The following is a 14,207-nucleotide window of genomic DNA, read 5'->3' as shown; positions in this document are numbered from 1 at the left end:
TTTATTACAGGTGAGAGAACGAGTGCAGCAGTCGCAAGGAGCTCAGGGAGCCGAGTCACGGGACCGAGGCAGGGGCGCGTCCCGGAGAGTCCTCCCGGACAGATGGTCCCCCTCGGCGGATCTCCAGGGGGGACCCCGGCGCCCTCTGCTCCCGCGCCCCCAACCCCCACGCCAGCGGGGTCCGCAGGTGCAGGGGCGCGGGGTCCAGCCCGGCTGCGCGAGGCGACGCGCATCCCGGTGCCCCGGGGGGGGGGGGGGGGGGGCGAGGCGGGAGGCGGGGCTCCTCCCAGATGCTCCCGCCCGGGGGTCCCAGCGCCAGGAGGCTCCTCTCTGAGCCCCAGCTTGGGATCTCAGGCACAGAAGCAGGCCCGGAGGCCTCCATGGCTGGAGGGGGGAGGGGGACACCTGATTCAGGGCCTCGGGGAGGACGCTTTGATGGGATCCCTCAACTTTAACCCTTTACCTGCACAGCCAGCACCTTCATTTTCTTTTCGGTGCCTGAGATCATTGTGGGCAGGGCCACGTCTTCTATGTCCTTTTAACCTTCGCCCTGGCTCCACTGTAATTAATCAAATAATCGGGTACATAGCACTATTAATTAAGGCAACTAGCTTTTTTTTTTTTTTTTTTTTTTTTTTCAAAACACTTTCACAGCACCTCATTTGATCCTCAGAACAACCTTGTTGGACAGATGTTATTGTTATTTCCATTCTGTGGATGGGGAAAGATGAGGCCTGAGTCACATGCCTGGAATGAGGCAGAACCAGGTCCTGAATCCAGGTCCCCTCCTTCCATGCCCGTGCCCTCAGCAGGAGAGTCATGTGCTGCTGTTGAGTCCTCTGAATGAGTGTCTGGAAAAATCGTTCTACTTGAAAGCAGTGTCCAAAGTACTTTAGCAGTTCCTTTAAAAAGTAGCAAGATTTTGTACTTGCTTGCAAAGCATTTAAATAACTTCGCACCCATGAACCACTTTAAAGCTACAGAATTTCAGTAAGACTGTAAGAGCCGGTGTTATGTTTCCTGTTCCACTGAGGGAGCAACAGAGAGGCTCATCCTTACCCATAGGTCCCATCAGGATCCCTAGGCCAGAAGGGTGATGGAGAGTCCAGCTGGGGAGGGCCCAGACCTGTTCTTGCCCCCAGTGTAGTCTTTGCAGCCAAGGGGTCATTATAAAAGGTAAGGGAAACAGACTTTGGAGGCAACGTCGAAATTCAAAAAGGCAGGGCAAGGCAGGTGAGCCAAAATGCCAAGCCAAGCACACTGGAAATGATGGGGAATCAAAGTAAATCTATATATAGGACTTCCTGGAGTTAGAGGCCAGGAGTCCAGGAATTAGGCTCCAGGTGGGTGAGATTTGGTGTCCTCCAGGTCAGGCCAGCGCGGCTCCTGGACACTCTCCCCATGGTTTTGGTATTGTCAGAATAGAGAAGCAGATCCGCCAGCTTCATCACAGAAAGCAATGCCTAGAGCTAGAGGGAAAAGTCTAGAGGGAATCATGAATCCAAACAGAAAAAGCCAGGTGTGAAGGCAAACCAAAAGAAGCACCTGATTGATTTTCTCACGGGGCATGTCTATGGTGACCCAAGTGTGGATCAGTGGTTTCCCTTGCTGACGCAAAAGGAACACTAAATTCACACAACAAATAGGTGTAAGTGCCAATAAAAAAGCGTTCTAATCCCTTAACAATCAACTCAATTGCTTTCTCTTCTAGACCCCACTGATGCAGGCTGATTGGGGCAGTTTGGAAGGAGGCAGCTGTCAGAATGTCCACATTCTGAATGGTTGGGGACCAATCAGAATATTGTTGGGGACACTCTATATTCAGACATTATTAGTCTTCCATCCTGAAGCCCTGGGATCGCATGAGTGGCACTATAGACTGGAAAGGTCTTTGGATCGCTTCTAGAATTTCGAACTGGAAATGTTCCCAGGGAGAAGATATGATCAACCCCATTTCTCTGGAAAATCCAAGCCCCCTCGCCAGAGTTCAGATGCACCTGCTGTGTGTGCAAAGAGGCTCTCAAAGCAGGAGCAAGCGTTTTCATACTTTTTACCAATAACCATTATTTTTTCTTAAATAAATGTCATTATAGATCAATTAAGGGAACACCAAGTAGAAGAAAAAATGGACCCACACTATCAACACTCCAGGCTGGACCGGTTTTTAGTTACTCAAATTTCTTTTCATTGCATAGGCATATGCCATTTTTACGTAGCTGAAATCATGGTCATGTATAATGTACCCTTTTTATCGCTTAAAATGAAGTCATAAGCACTTTTTTTTATGTTGTTATGGAGTCTTCATAATTGTTATTGACTCCATCTACCTCACACGAGGTTATACCACCTTGTTTACCAAATCACTTCCCTACCAGGGCTCTCTTAGATTGCTCTCGGCTTGCATGATCATGCCTAATGTGACGATGAACGCATTAGTGCAATACTGAGTCCAAAAGCCTAAGGGGAGATTGGGGGATAGGTGCTAGCAACTTTGCAGGCAACTCTCTGCGTGACATGATCCACAGTGGGGAGTGGGCCCGTTCTGGCTTCAGAGGGGTGGCCTTGGTGGGGGGGGGGGGGGGTGACGGGGAAGATAAGAGAAATGGAAGATGTCTGGCCAGAGGCAATGGTTCTGATCTTTTGTAGAGACGGGGTGAATAGACAGGAACAGGACGTGTCTTTTGGATGAAAGGTTTATGAGACCCGGGAGCACCGTCACTTCCTGTTTCAGGCGTGAAAGACACAGTGACTGTCAGCCAGGGAGGCAGGGGACCTTGGCAGAGCTTGCCATGCTCTGGAAAATGGCCCAGATGCAGCCTTTTTGTCTGGATGGAACAGCTGGGGCAGGAGCACAGTGTCACCTGCCCGGGCTTACAGGTTGAGAACTTTCACAAACAGCTGGAGCAGGATGGAAGTGGATCTAGTCCTTAGCACGTGTGGGACACTTCAGGGGACTCTAAGAGCAGGGGCTTGAGATGGACCAGTTATGCACGTGGCCAGGAGTCCAAGGATGACAGACGTCAATGTTAAGGACTCATATTTGTACCCACAGACCAGACAGGAAAGAATCAGGGGTTAGACACAACTTCCTTTGGGTTATTTCCTAGGAGAGCTTCCTAGAAGCAGGATGAGTGGGTTAAAGAGCACTGAAGCTTCATTTTTACCCCATGGGATAACCGGAGGCAGTTCTCAGGGCCAGCTACCATGTTCTTCTTTCCACCCTACCCCAAACCCAGGGGCTCAACCACTTATACTTTCTTTTTAGTGCCATCCCTTGTCTGCTCCCCGGGTTGATCCCCATCCAAGACCACCCCACCTCCTGCCAGCCCCCTCTTTTCTCACTGCCTCCAGAGACAAACCCATAGGTCCACTTCATTTTCAAGCATCCCTTACAAGAACACAACAACAAAATAACCAAGACAATTAAAATAAGGGAAAAAGTGCAAAAACTTTAGAAGTCTTACTAAGTTTAGTTAGTTATAAATCCTTACTTAGAATCCCTGCTTCTCTCTTGAAATAATTACCAGATACCCATTTAAGACATCAGATCCTCTCATCTGGGGACCACATTGAAGATTCAGGGGTCTAGGCCAGCCAGGGCCTGATCAGGAAAATGAAACCGCACCAGTTATTTTAACAGAGGGAAGTTAATGTAAGGAACTGATTGAGCAGGAGACAGTTTCCAACCTATGGCTGGGGATCATAGAAGCTTGCAGGATCCACAGAACTGGGACCCAGACCTCTGAGAAATCTTATAGATTTAATGGTGCTCCTCTCCCAGTATATTGAAGTCCTAACCCCAAGGACCTCTGAACATGGCCTTCTTTGGAAATGGGGTCCTTATTGGGTAATCAAGTTAAAATAAGGTCATTGGGAGGGGCCCTAATCTAATATGATGGCATCCTTACAGAAAAGGGAGACATGGACAAACACAGACATTCAGAGGGAAGACAACGTGAAGACACACAAGAAGAAGACAGCCATGTGACTGGAGTGATGTCCCTACAAGCCAAAGAAGGCCAAAGATTGCTGTTAACACCCAAAGAGGCAAGGACGGATTCTCCCCTAGAGCTGTTGGAGGAGCACAGCCCCATGGACAACTTGACCTCAGACCTCTGACCCCCAGAACTGCAAGAGAATGAATCTCTGTTGCAGTCTCTCAGCTATAGGTACTTTGTTTGGGTAGGGAAGAAGAGGGTGCTGGCTGGAGCTATCTCTGAGGGGAGACCCTGAGGCTGATTCTGAGAGAATGGAAATAACTGGAAGCTAGAACCACGGCTACTAGAGTCACCTGCTACTGCCAGGCAGGAACACCATTGTTGGCCTGATGCTGACAGAGACAACAAGCAAACCCTAATCACATTCTCTCTCCTCCAGCTTTCCAGTCTCCCTCTTGATTGCTCCTTGGACGGTTTCTCTCAGGGAGAAACACGGTGTACCAAACCCCAGCATTGCAGAGTTGACTCTGGCAGGTGGATGGGGAGCTGAGAGACGAGAGCTTAATAACCTGCATGGGGCATGTAAGCCCGGGTGGGAAAAACAGTCACATCTTTATTTTCATTGTCCTGTCTCTGAGAGCCAGCGTTTCCTTCTCTTATGAGTATGAGCCAAAAATAAATGGATAAAAACCACAGTAGGATGAGCAGTATCTGTAATTCCATCACCAGTGTTTTCATTGCACATTAGAGTTGCTGCAGATATTTCAAAATACCATTTATGTTTATCATCGCTTCTTCAAAATTATGGGTGTTAGACCCACTGCTAGACCTAGTAATTTCATGTGCTAATAAAGAAGCAAATATATTGCCAACATGATTTTGTTTTGTAATGTTTTCATAACTTGACTTATTATATTATTTCCTCTGTACTTTAGTAATCATGTATTAAAGAAAATTTATTTGGGGAAGATGCCCAAAGACTACATCAGACCAATGGAGGGGTCCATGGCACCATGAAAAGGTGAAGGATCATTAGAAGGAAGGAGGGATAAATAGACAGAGCACAGAGGATTTTTAGGGTAGTGAAATCATTCTGCGTGGTAGAGACATGACGTGATTCATTTGTCCAAGTGCAAAGAATGTACAACACTAATGAACTATGACTCTGGCTGACAATGATGTGTCAGTCAAGGGTCATCAACTATAACACATGTACCACTTTGTTGAGGGGTGTTGATAGTTGAGGAGGCTCTGCATGTGTGGGGTTGGGGTAAATGGACAATCTCTGTACCTTCCTCTCAATTCTCCTGTGAACCTAAAACTGCTCTAAAAAATTAAGCATATTAAATAAATAGGTAAATAAATAAATAATAAAATAAATTAAACATATTTTTAAAAATTGATGATCCTCTTGCATAGACCAATCCTTTCCCCTTTATTCCTGAAAGTAGGTCTCATACAATAGTGACACAAACATGGGATCAGTGGGTGGAGCATGGTATTCTTGTTCTAAACACAAGCACGAAGGAAGGGAATATCAGGACTAGTGGTTTGACTTCAGCTGTCTTTCGGGTGACTCCACACACAATTGCTGCTTTCTCGGGCATCCGTTAGTGGAGTGGGAGGTTTATCTTCTCACCCTTCCAGGGCTCAAATGTGGGTCACTGTTTCCAGGTAGGGCCAGCTCCACGGCTGTCTACACAGAGCTCCTCACTCCAACAGGCCTCACTTCAAAATCTGCTGCTGCTGTCTAAAATTCTGAACAATTTTAAGCAAGAGGCCCCTCATTTCCATTTTGTGTAGCCAGTCCCGCTGCTAGGAAGTGCACAGGCTGGGCTGTAGAATTCCAAATATTTAGGGTATAAGAATGTGCTTTCATTCCTCACACGAAATAATAATTCACTCCTGCTATTTACTAAAAGCCAAGCCTCATCCCCCTGACTTCCCCCCCAAAATTCTAATGATAGTTTGTTTTTCTACATAAAGAAAGGACAAATAGGTGAAGGAAGTGGGGTTATGTATTATTCAGATATGCTTGATTTCTTCACATCTTTCAGAACTCTTAATTGAGAAATGGATAATGTCTTCCAAGACAGCATTTGATATCACTCCCAAATATATGGCAGATCAGAAACTTGAGACTTCTACACAATCCTCACATCCTTGTGTGGGGTCTGCTTGGCTTTTATTATTTTGGTGGAGGTTTTTGTTTTTTTTTTTTAACATTTCTGATTAGAGGTGCTATCAAAGTCCCAGAAACAGAACTTTCGAGGTATTAATGGTTCAGTCCCAAGGTCCAAGGTCCAAAGGTCTCAATCTTGTACTGTCCTCAGGAAGACCTGCCCCATGCCCACAGCAGCTTGGAAAGCTTAGTCCTATCTTCCTGCACCTGGACTGGGGGAAAAGACCAGTGGCAAGATAGCCAGAGCCCAATGGCAGCTGCTAACCCCACAAGCACAGTTTTAAAAGCTTAAAAAAAAAAAAAAAAAAAAAAAAGTCATTGTCTTGTTTCATTGATTACTTCAACACATAACCGAGTTGCCAGCTGGAGAATAAAATCCCTCATTGGCCACATTTCTAGAGTAGCAGCGGAGGAGGATTCAAACAGCATCCACTTCCATTGTTTATGGGAAACCACAGGTGCTGGGCAGTCCCTCCTGTATCAGGGACTGTCCACCTGTTACTGAGCTGTCAGAGTTGGAGGTTGTGTGAAGCCACCAAGGAAACCCACAGGGCAGGGAACATTCCTCAGTGGGATTCTGATGTTGTGAGGTTTTTCTAACACCTGGGCTCACATGCTTCTCATTTAATCACTCAGAAGCATCGTTATAGGAGCATGTAGAGTACCTGGGAGCACGCTCTACAGCTAAGCTCTCTGGCTATACCAGCCACGAGCTCCTGAGTGAATTTTACTACACTGTGCTTTAGTTGTCTCGTTCATACAATGTAAGTAATGGAGACACTTACCTCCCCGGGGTTGCTGGGAGGATTACCAACAGAAAGCGCTCAGAATAGAGCCCTGCATAACATAAGTACTCTGTAAGTGGTAGCTTGAAAATATGCCTGCAGTTTACCCACATCTTCTCTAGGGGCCCTGGGAAGTTCAAATCACAATCTCTGTCTTCCAGGGATATTGTATTAATATTGTGCTTCTTGGATCCTTGGAGGCTCCAGTGATGTATATTCATGATGGTTGAGAAAGGTGAAGTGTGGAGGATAGGGAACAGGCAGCCTTTAGCTCCTACCCCACTCAAGACAAGAATTTTTATCTAATGTATACATTGTGGTTTTCAGGTAAGATTTCATCTGAATAAAACATCCCAAGAAAGTCTATAAAGAGTTTGAAAACGGGTGGTGTTGGAACCAAGCTAGACCAAGGAAATGCACCCCGGAAGCGAGTAAGTAGTCCTATGTGACTGAATGTGATTAGGTTTTGTGTTGGTCAAGGTCATGGAAGGAAAGCAGTGGCACAACTCCAATGCATTGTTAGAAAAGGGCATCATGAGGAGACCGTTGGTGTAGGTAGGGTTTGGGGGAGCCATTACCACTCATAGAGACTGCTCTTAGGCAATAGGCTTGAGCAATGGAAACTTGGGCAAGCTAAAAGAGCCCACAAAGACCACTGAGCTGAATGCAAACAGGCTCATTAAATGATCCACCTCAAAAGAGCCGTAGGCCCTAACCAACCAATGGGATGCTGACAACCAGGCATAGACAGTTACCAAAAAGGAGAAAACTGCATGCTTCCCCATACTTCCTTACTCTGCCCTATAAATATAGCCCCTCATCACCACCTCATGGCACATGGTCTCTCCTTAGCTGTCCTGCCCATTATTCCCTTGCAGTGTATTCAATAAACTTCAATGCCTTTCATTCTGCTTCAGGTGAATTCTTTTGCTAACTGCACCACCAGCCCCACCCAATCAGAACATACCACAGGCCCAAAGAGAGGAAGGGAAGGAGTGTCTGGTTTCCAGAAAGGATGGACATTTAGAGAGGGTGCCTGATAGCAGTTGCTGTGTTTGTAGAGGGAGGCAGCCAACCTGTGGGAATCTGATAGGGATGGAGCCAGAAGAATTAATATTCTGACCACACTCTCTGCCCTTTCATCTGTAAGGGGCTCCCAATGGCCAAACTCAACCAGAAGTCACAGGCAAAGGAGTCTATTGATATACTGATGGAGCCGCAGTGGTGTGCTGGTAAATAAATATTAAACAACAAGCTCTGAGGTAGCTGTGTGTATGCCTATTTGTAGTGTTTGCCAATTTCCAATATGTAAATATTCCTACTATGGCCACCAAGCATGAGTTAGGAAGAGATATACAAAATCAGCTTTTGCAGGCTCCCATATCACTGAAGTAGACCATATGGGTCAGCCTCCCAGGACGCAGAGCAGGTTGGGAAAGGATGGAGAGTAGACCTGGAAAGGCAAACAAGATATCCAGTGCTAGTGTCGCTGCCCATGCTGCAGCTGCCAACACCAGACCAAGGGTTCTGATATTTGGAACAAGGGCATTGGTGCCTCCATCCTCACTATCAACAGAACTGCCATCTGCAAGGCTAATAAAGAACAGTCTAATCCAATAATCATCTAGCAGGTCAATAATGTAGATGAGAGAGGGAATGAAACAGAGAATGAAAGGAGAGAGGGAGAAAGGGAGGTATAGATTCCGTTCTAGGCTGGGAAGTGTCTGCATTTCCATACATAACTATGTTGCTAATAAAGATAGAAGGAGGTGGAGGTAGGGAGTTGTACTTCTCAAACTTCGATTAACTTCACCTAATAGCTCAACCCTGTGGCCAGGTAGGCATGGATCCTGTAGGAAGGAGGAGTGATTCACTAGAAATGGGAGTCTTGGAGTGGAGCCAGGACTTAATATACCATGTGGCAGGAGCTCAAGGTCTTAGAGGTCATAGTACCATCCTGTTATCTGCTGGCAGGGGAATGGCTGCAGAGCCATTACTGACTGTTCTGAACCTCTGTTGGCCTATCTTACTGAACCATTGCTGAAGGGAGCAAGATTCTGTGATGCTTGGGCCCTTGTGTTATTCTTCTGTTAATGGCAGGCATAGCCTCAATCCTCAAGAATAGTGTGAAATAGGAGCTCAACCTCCAATCACTACCCTATCAGGAATGATCTGTCCCACCATCACCATTATCCACACCAATATATCAAGTTCTCCTTCCAGGAGGGCAACCAGGTAAAACCAGTGTGGAGGCTGGCCCAAGCAGAGAGACATGTCCCAAAGATGACTCTGTGACAAAAGAAATGATACGGAAGTGAAATCTTCCCTTCCTCTCCCCAGACCCACCTCTGCATCAACTGTTTCCATTTTCTTCCCAGAATGATGTACTGCTGGACAGATAATGTACATTTATGTTGACGATCCCTTCTCCTTATGATTTGAGAGGAGGATTCAAACAGCATCCACTTCCATTGTTTATGGGAAACCACAGGTGCTGGGCAGACTTCCCACCAGCCAGGGGGTCATTAACACCAACAAAACTGTCATGAGGCTTATGAAAATATCCTGAGACATAAAGGATGGAGAGCACAGCACAGTCTCAGCAAAGAGGAAGAACATACCCTTGAACACTGTTTAATACAGGAGACAGAAGAAAATGCTAGAAAACAGACTGTAAAACAAGATTTTAACAAAACTGAGGAAGGATAGAGATGTCAGTGACTCTGGCTAAAAGGCAGAGAAATAGAAAAGAAAATTGATGAGGCAGGGAAAATGAAAAGTGAAAAATCCTATTTAAAAAATTTAGATGCATTAGTATCAGAAATGAACAAGCACAAAGCTGCAGAAAACATAATCCAAATATAAAGAGTAAGTTTGCCAAATTCTATGATAATATAAAAGAATGACAAAATAAAAACTAGCATATATAAGAACTACACGAGAGACCTGCCATACTGACAATTGTCTTGTCTCTGAAGGAGAATCAGAAACCAAAGAAGCAAAAGCAAAATTGTAGAGATTATACAGTAAAAAAGATCTTTCTTTCCCTTGAAAAGAAATTGTATGGTACAGTGACTAAAAGCACAGACTCTATACGAGGTAGACCTAAGTTCCTATCCCAACTCTGTTGATGATCTCCTCTAAGTCCTTGAGCCTCAATTTCACCATCTGTAAATAGGGAGGGATAATAGCTGTCACCTTACAGTGTTGTCATAAAGTAATACATTACATATAGAGCACTTAGCACTGGATCTGGTGGAAGTTTCAATGTTTCAAAGGGACTCACTGAGTAAGCAAAGTTAATGACAAGAACCAACTCATAGACACATGTAATGGTATTTGTAAATATCAAGATTTGGGGGAAAAAACCTTATAAACATTCGAGGGAGAGGGAAAGGTAATCTAAAAAAGAAGAAAATTCACCTAACTTCAATATTCTCCTATAAAGCCACATTAAAATGCTAAAAGATATGTCAACTATTACAGTTTTGAGGGATTAAAATAGGTGATCAAGATTATGGACTCAGTCGAATCCTGTATAAAAACAACAAAGAAACAGTCTTAGCTGTTCAAAGACTCTGAAAACATTATCTGCTCTCTATATCTCTCCTAGACAAGTTCCAGAAGGCTTCTTACAGAAACCAAGACATTAACAACAAAGAAAGAACTCGATAAAGGCTAATTTATGTTGTAAAAGGATGAATGGTGAGCACTAACACCTGTTATATATTGAACGAAGCCTAACTAATTATTGGAAATATGATTATAAGATAGAATGCAAATGTCAAAAAAATTAATTATACCTCGATGTAATTTCAGATTATGCCAACAAGGATAAGAGTAAAAGTAAATGGAAGTAAATGCAGAGTAAGTTTTTCATCTCACTAAGGAGGGAATTAACAAATACTGTTTCATTCTTGTCATTGGTGAATATAGAACTATGAGTCAAGGGGGCACCTGGGTGTCTCAGTGGTTGAGAATCTACCTTCAGCTCAGGTCATGATTCCAGGGTCCAGAGATCAAGTCTTACAACAGGCTCTCTGCAGGAAGTCTGTTTCTCCCTCTGCCTATGTCTCTACCTCTTTCTGTGTGTCTCTCATGAAGAAAGAAATGAAATCTTAAAAGAAAAAAAAAAGGGCAGCCCAGGTGGCTCAGTGGTTTAGCACCACCTTCAGTCCAGGTCGTGATCCTGGAGACCCAGGATCGAGTCCCGTGTCGAGCTTCCTGCATGATGCCTGCTTCTCCCTCTCTCTGCCTGTGTCTCTGCCTCTCTCTCTCTCTCTCTCTGTGTCTCTCATTAATAAATAAATAAAATATTTTTTTAAAAAGGCTCACGTAGACATAATAAAGCAAGAAATGTTGCTTAGCTGAATGCCTAAGATGAAGAGGACATGGATTCTGATGAAGACCAGCAGTTTGGTCGTCCAATTTTTGTGTTTCCTTCATCCTTCAGAGAGAAGGTACCCTCTTCCAGTATCAAAACTGTTTTAGTCAGACATCAGCCAAGAAAACAAAAAATGGTCTAGGATTTCAAATAAGGAATGCAGCAGAGAACTGGGTGCTTAAAGAATTGTTGGAAGAGTGAAGGAAATAGAGATCAGGGATATTGTGGTAGGCTGTTGGGAAATTATGATTTCTTAATGATTCTGCCCACTGAAGCATCAAAGCAAACATCATGCAAGATCTCACTGTGAAGCTGCTGCCAGCTTCATGTAACACAGAAACCAGGATGCCACAATCTGCCCACGTACCGGTCTGCCACTGGTGGTGGAGAAATAGACGTCTTCTCCTCCTCCACCTTCTTAATCTCACACGACTACTTTTCACCAGTAAAACCTAAACTGGAACCCTGATGGCAACTGATTCTGGTAAATGAGTGCTCAGAAGGGGATAAGGTGACAATGAGCTTACAGAAGACCATCTACATCATGGAGGAGAAATCCTTAGAAAACGTAGTACAGTCAAGTCTCACTATTTACAGTAGTTATGTTTTTAAAGTCATCCAAAAACAGTGAATTAGCACAATTAAGCTGCTGCTCCTAGGGCAAATATAGGGTTAGATTCCTACAAGCTTCTGGTCATAATGTTTACATCAACTGATCAACACATGAATTTATCTTACTTGTTTCTGTTTAAAGAGACATTTTAAATATATACTGCTGATTCATTAACATTAAACTCGCAGCCAGTAGCACCTATAACTGATGCCTGGGAATCTCTGGGTGGCTCAACGGTTTAGTGCCTGCCTTTGACCTGGGGCACGATCCTGGAGTCCCAGGATCCAGTCCCATACCCACATCGAGCTCCCTGCATGGAGCCTGCTTCTCCCTCTGCCTGTGTCTCTGCCTCTCTCTCTCTCTCTCTCTCTCTATCATAAATAAATAAATAAATAAATAAATAAATAAATAAATAAATAAATCTTTAAAAAAAATAACTGATGCCTGAATGAAGCTTGTCTAACACAGTATTTTCTCAGTGAGGCACATCATAGTCTTCTTGTACTTAGAAACACCAAACATCACTTCAACATGATGCTTGGGAGTCATTTCATTTTTTTTAAGATTTTATTTATTTATTCATGAGAGAGACAGAGAGAGAGAGAGAGAGAGAGGCAGAGACACAGGCAGAGGGAGAAGCAGGTTCCATGCAGGGAACCTGACATGGGACTCCATCCAGGGTCTCCAGGATTGCACCCTGGGCTGAAGGCGGCAGTGCTAAACCGCTGAGCCACCCAAGCTGCTCTTGGGAGTCATTTCAAACAGTGAAATCACCACCAAAAGGCACAACAATGCAAAACCATGGCACGACTACATAAAATACCCTTGTTTGCAAAATGAGAACTGAAACAAGAAGCAAAGTCTCCTTGTTTGACCTCAGCTGGAAACATGTATGTCAGTTGATTCAAGTTTTTTACTGCTCTGTGCATGTTTATTTGTGACTGCAAAAATGTCTTGCATGTGGACTTTGAGATTACAAATCAATTTGCTTAGTAGATGAGTTTGCAACTACAGAACCCACAAATAATAAGGGTCATCTGTACATATAACAAAGCAGAAAGGAAAACAAAGAACTTAAATAAAAAACCAAAGATAAAATACACATTTAAAATGATCAGTGTAATCAGGAACCCCTGGGTGGCTCAGTTGGTTAAGCATCTGACTCTTGATTTTGGCTCAAGTCATGATTTCTGGGTTCTGAGATCAAGTCCCATGTCAGGCTCCACACTCAGTGAAGAAGTCTGCTTGTCCCTCTCCCCTGCTCCCAGGCCTCCACCACCACCACCCTGCTCTCACTCTCTTAAATAAATAAATAAATAAATAAATAAATAAATAAATAAATAAATAAATAACTTTTAAAAATTAAACAGAATGATCAGTGTAATGAAAGGCAAATGAAAATTACTAAAGCAAATGTTGATAGCACATGAGACAGCACTGGTCATCTATCAAATTATAAGAACAGATTAGAATTTTGGTAAACTCTAAGTGGCCACTGACTTTCTTCAGAGAAATTTTATAGTAAATATTAAAGCCTTAAAAATATTCAGACTCTGACCTAACATTGCACATCTAGAAATTTTAGCTAGATAGACAGACCTACACGTACACCAAGATTTAATTTACAATAATATTTATTTCAACAAAATATGTAATAGCAAACAAGAAAGTATAAAAACCAAAATGTCTTATAATAGAGACTGGCCAACTAAATTACAGTACCTCTATAAAATAAAATACTATGCAGCCTTTAATCATAATGTTATAGAAGGATAGTCAATGCATGGGAAGATGCTCATCATAAAAAGCTACGTCCACAGGAAAATTAGAAAACAATATATAGTGTTTGAATCCATTTTTATATCTAAAAAGGAAAAAGGAGAAACACATGTAATTTGAAGGTAAATTTCTTTTTTTTTTTTAAGGACTTATGACAATGAGATCAAGATCTAAGCTGAGATCAAGAGTTGGACGCTTAACGACTGAGCTACCCAGGAGCCCCTAAAGGTAAATTTCTTAACAAAAATCTTAGCAAATTTGGATGGAAACAAGTATATTTAAAGAATTAAATATTCTAACACCAATATCAGCATGCAACTTGAAACTATGTCAGGGCAAAGACAAAGAAACCACTATTCGTTAAGTCTCAACAAAAAACAGAACCAAGACAGTATTTTTGAAAGGAGATAAATAGCACAACTTACACATGATTTGTGTACCTAGAAAACCCAACAAAATAAATAAATATCTTTTAGAAATAACCCGAATTAAGGTAAATCTGTAAAGAGAAACACAATAAGCACAT

Source organism: Canis lupus, chromosome 25 (assembly GCF_011100685.1).
Source record: "Canis lupus familiaris isolate Mischka breed German Shepherd chromosome 25, alternate assembly UU_Cfam_GSD_1.0, whole genome shotgun sequence".
Classification (NCBI taxonomy): domain Eukaryota; kingdom Metazoa; phylum Chordata; class Mammalia; order Carnivora; family Canidae; genus Canis; species Canis lupus.
Note: the sequence above shows the minus strand (reverse complement) of the source record.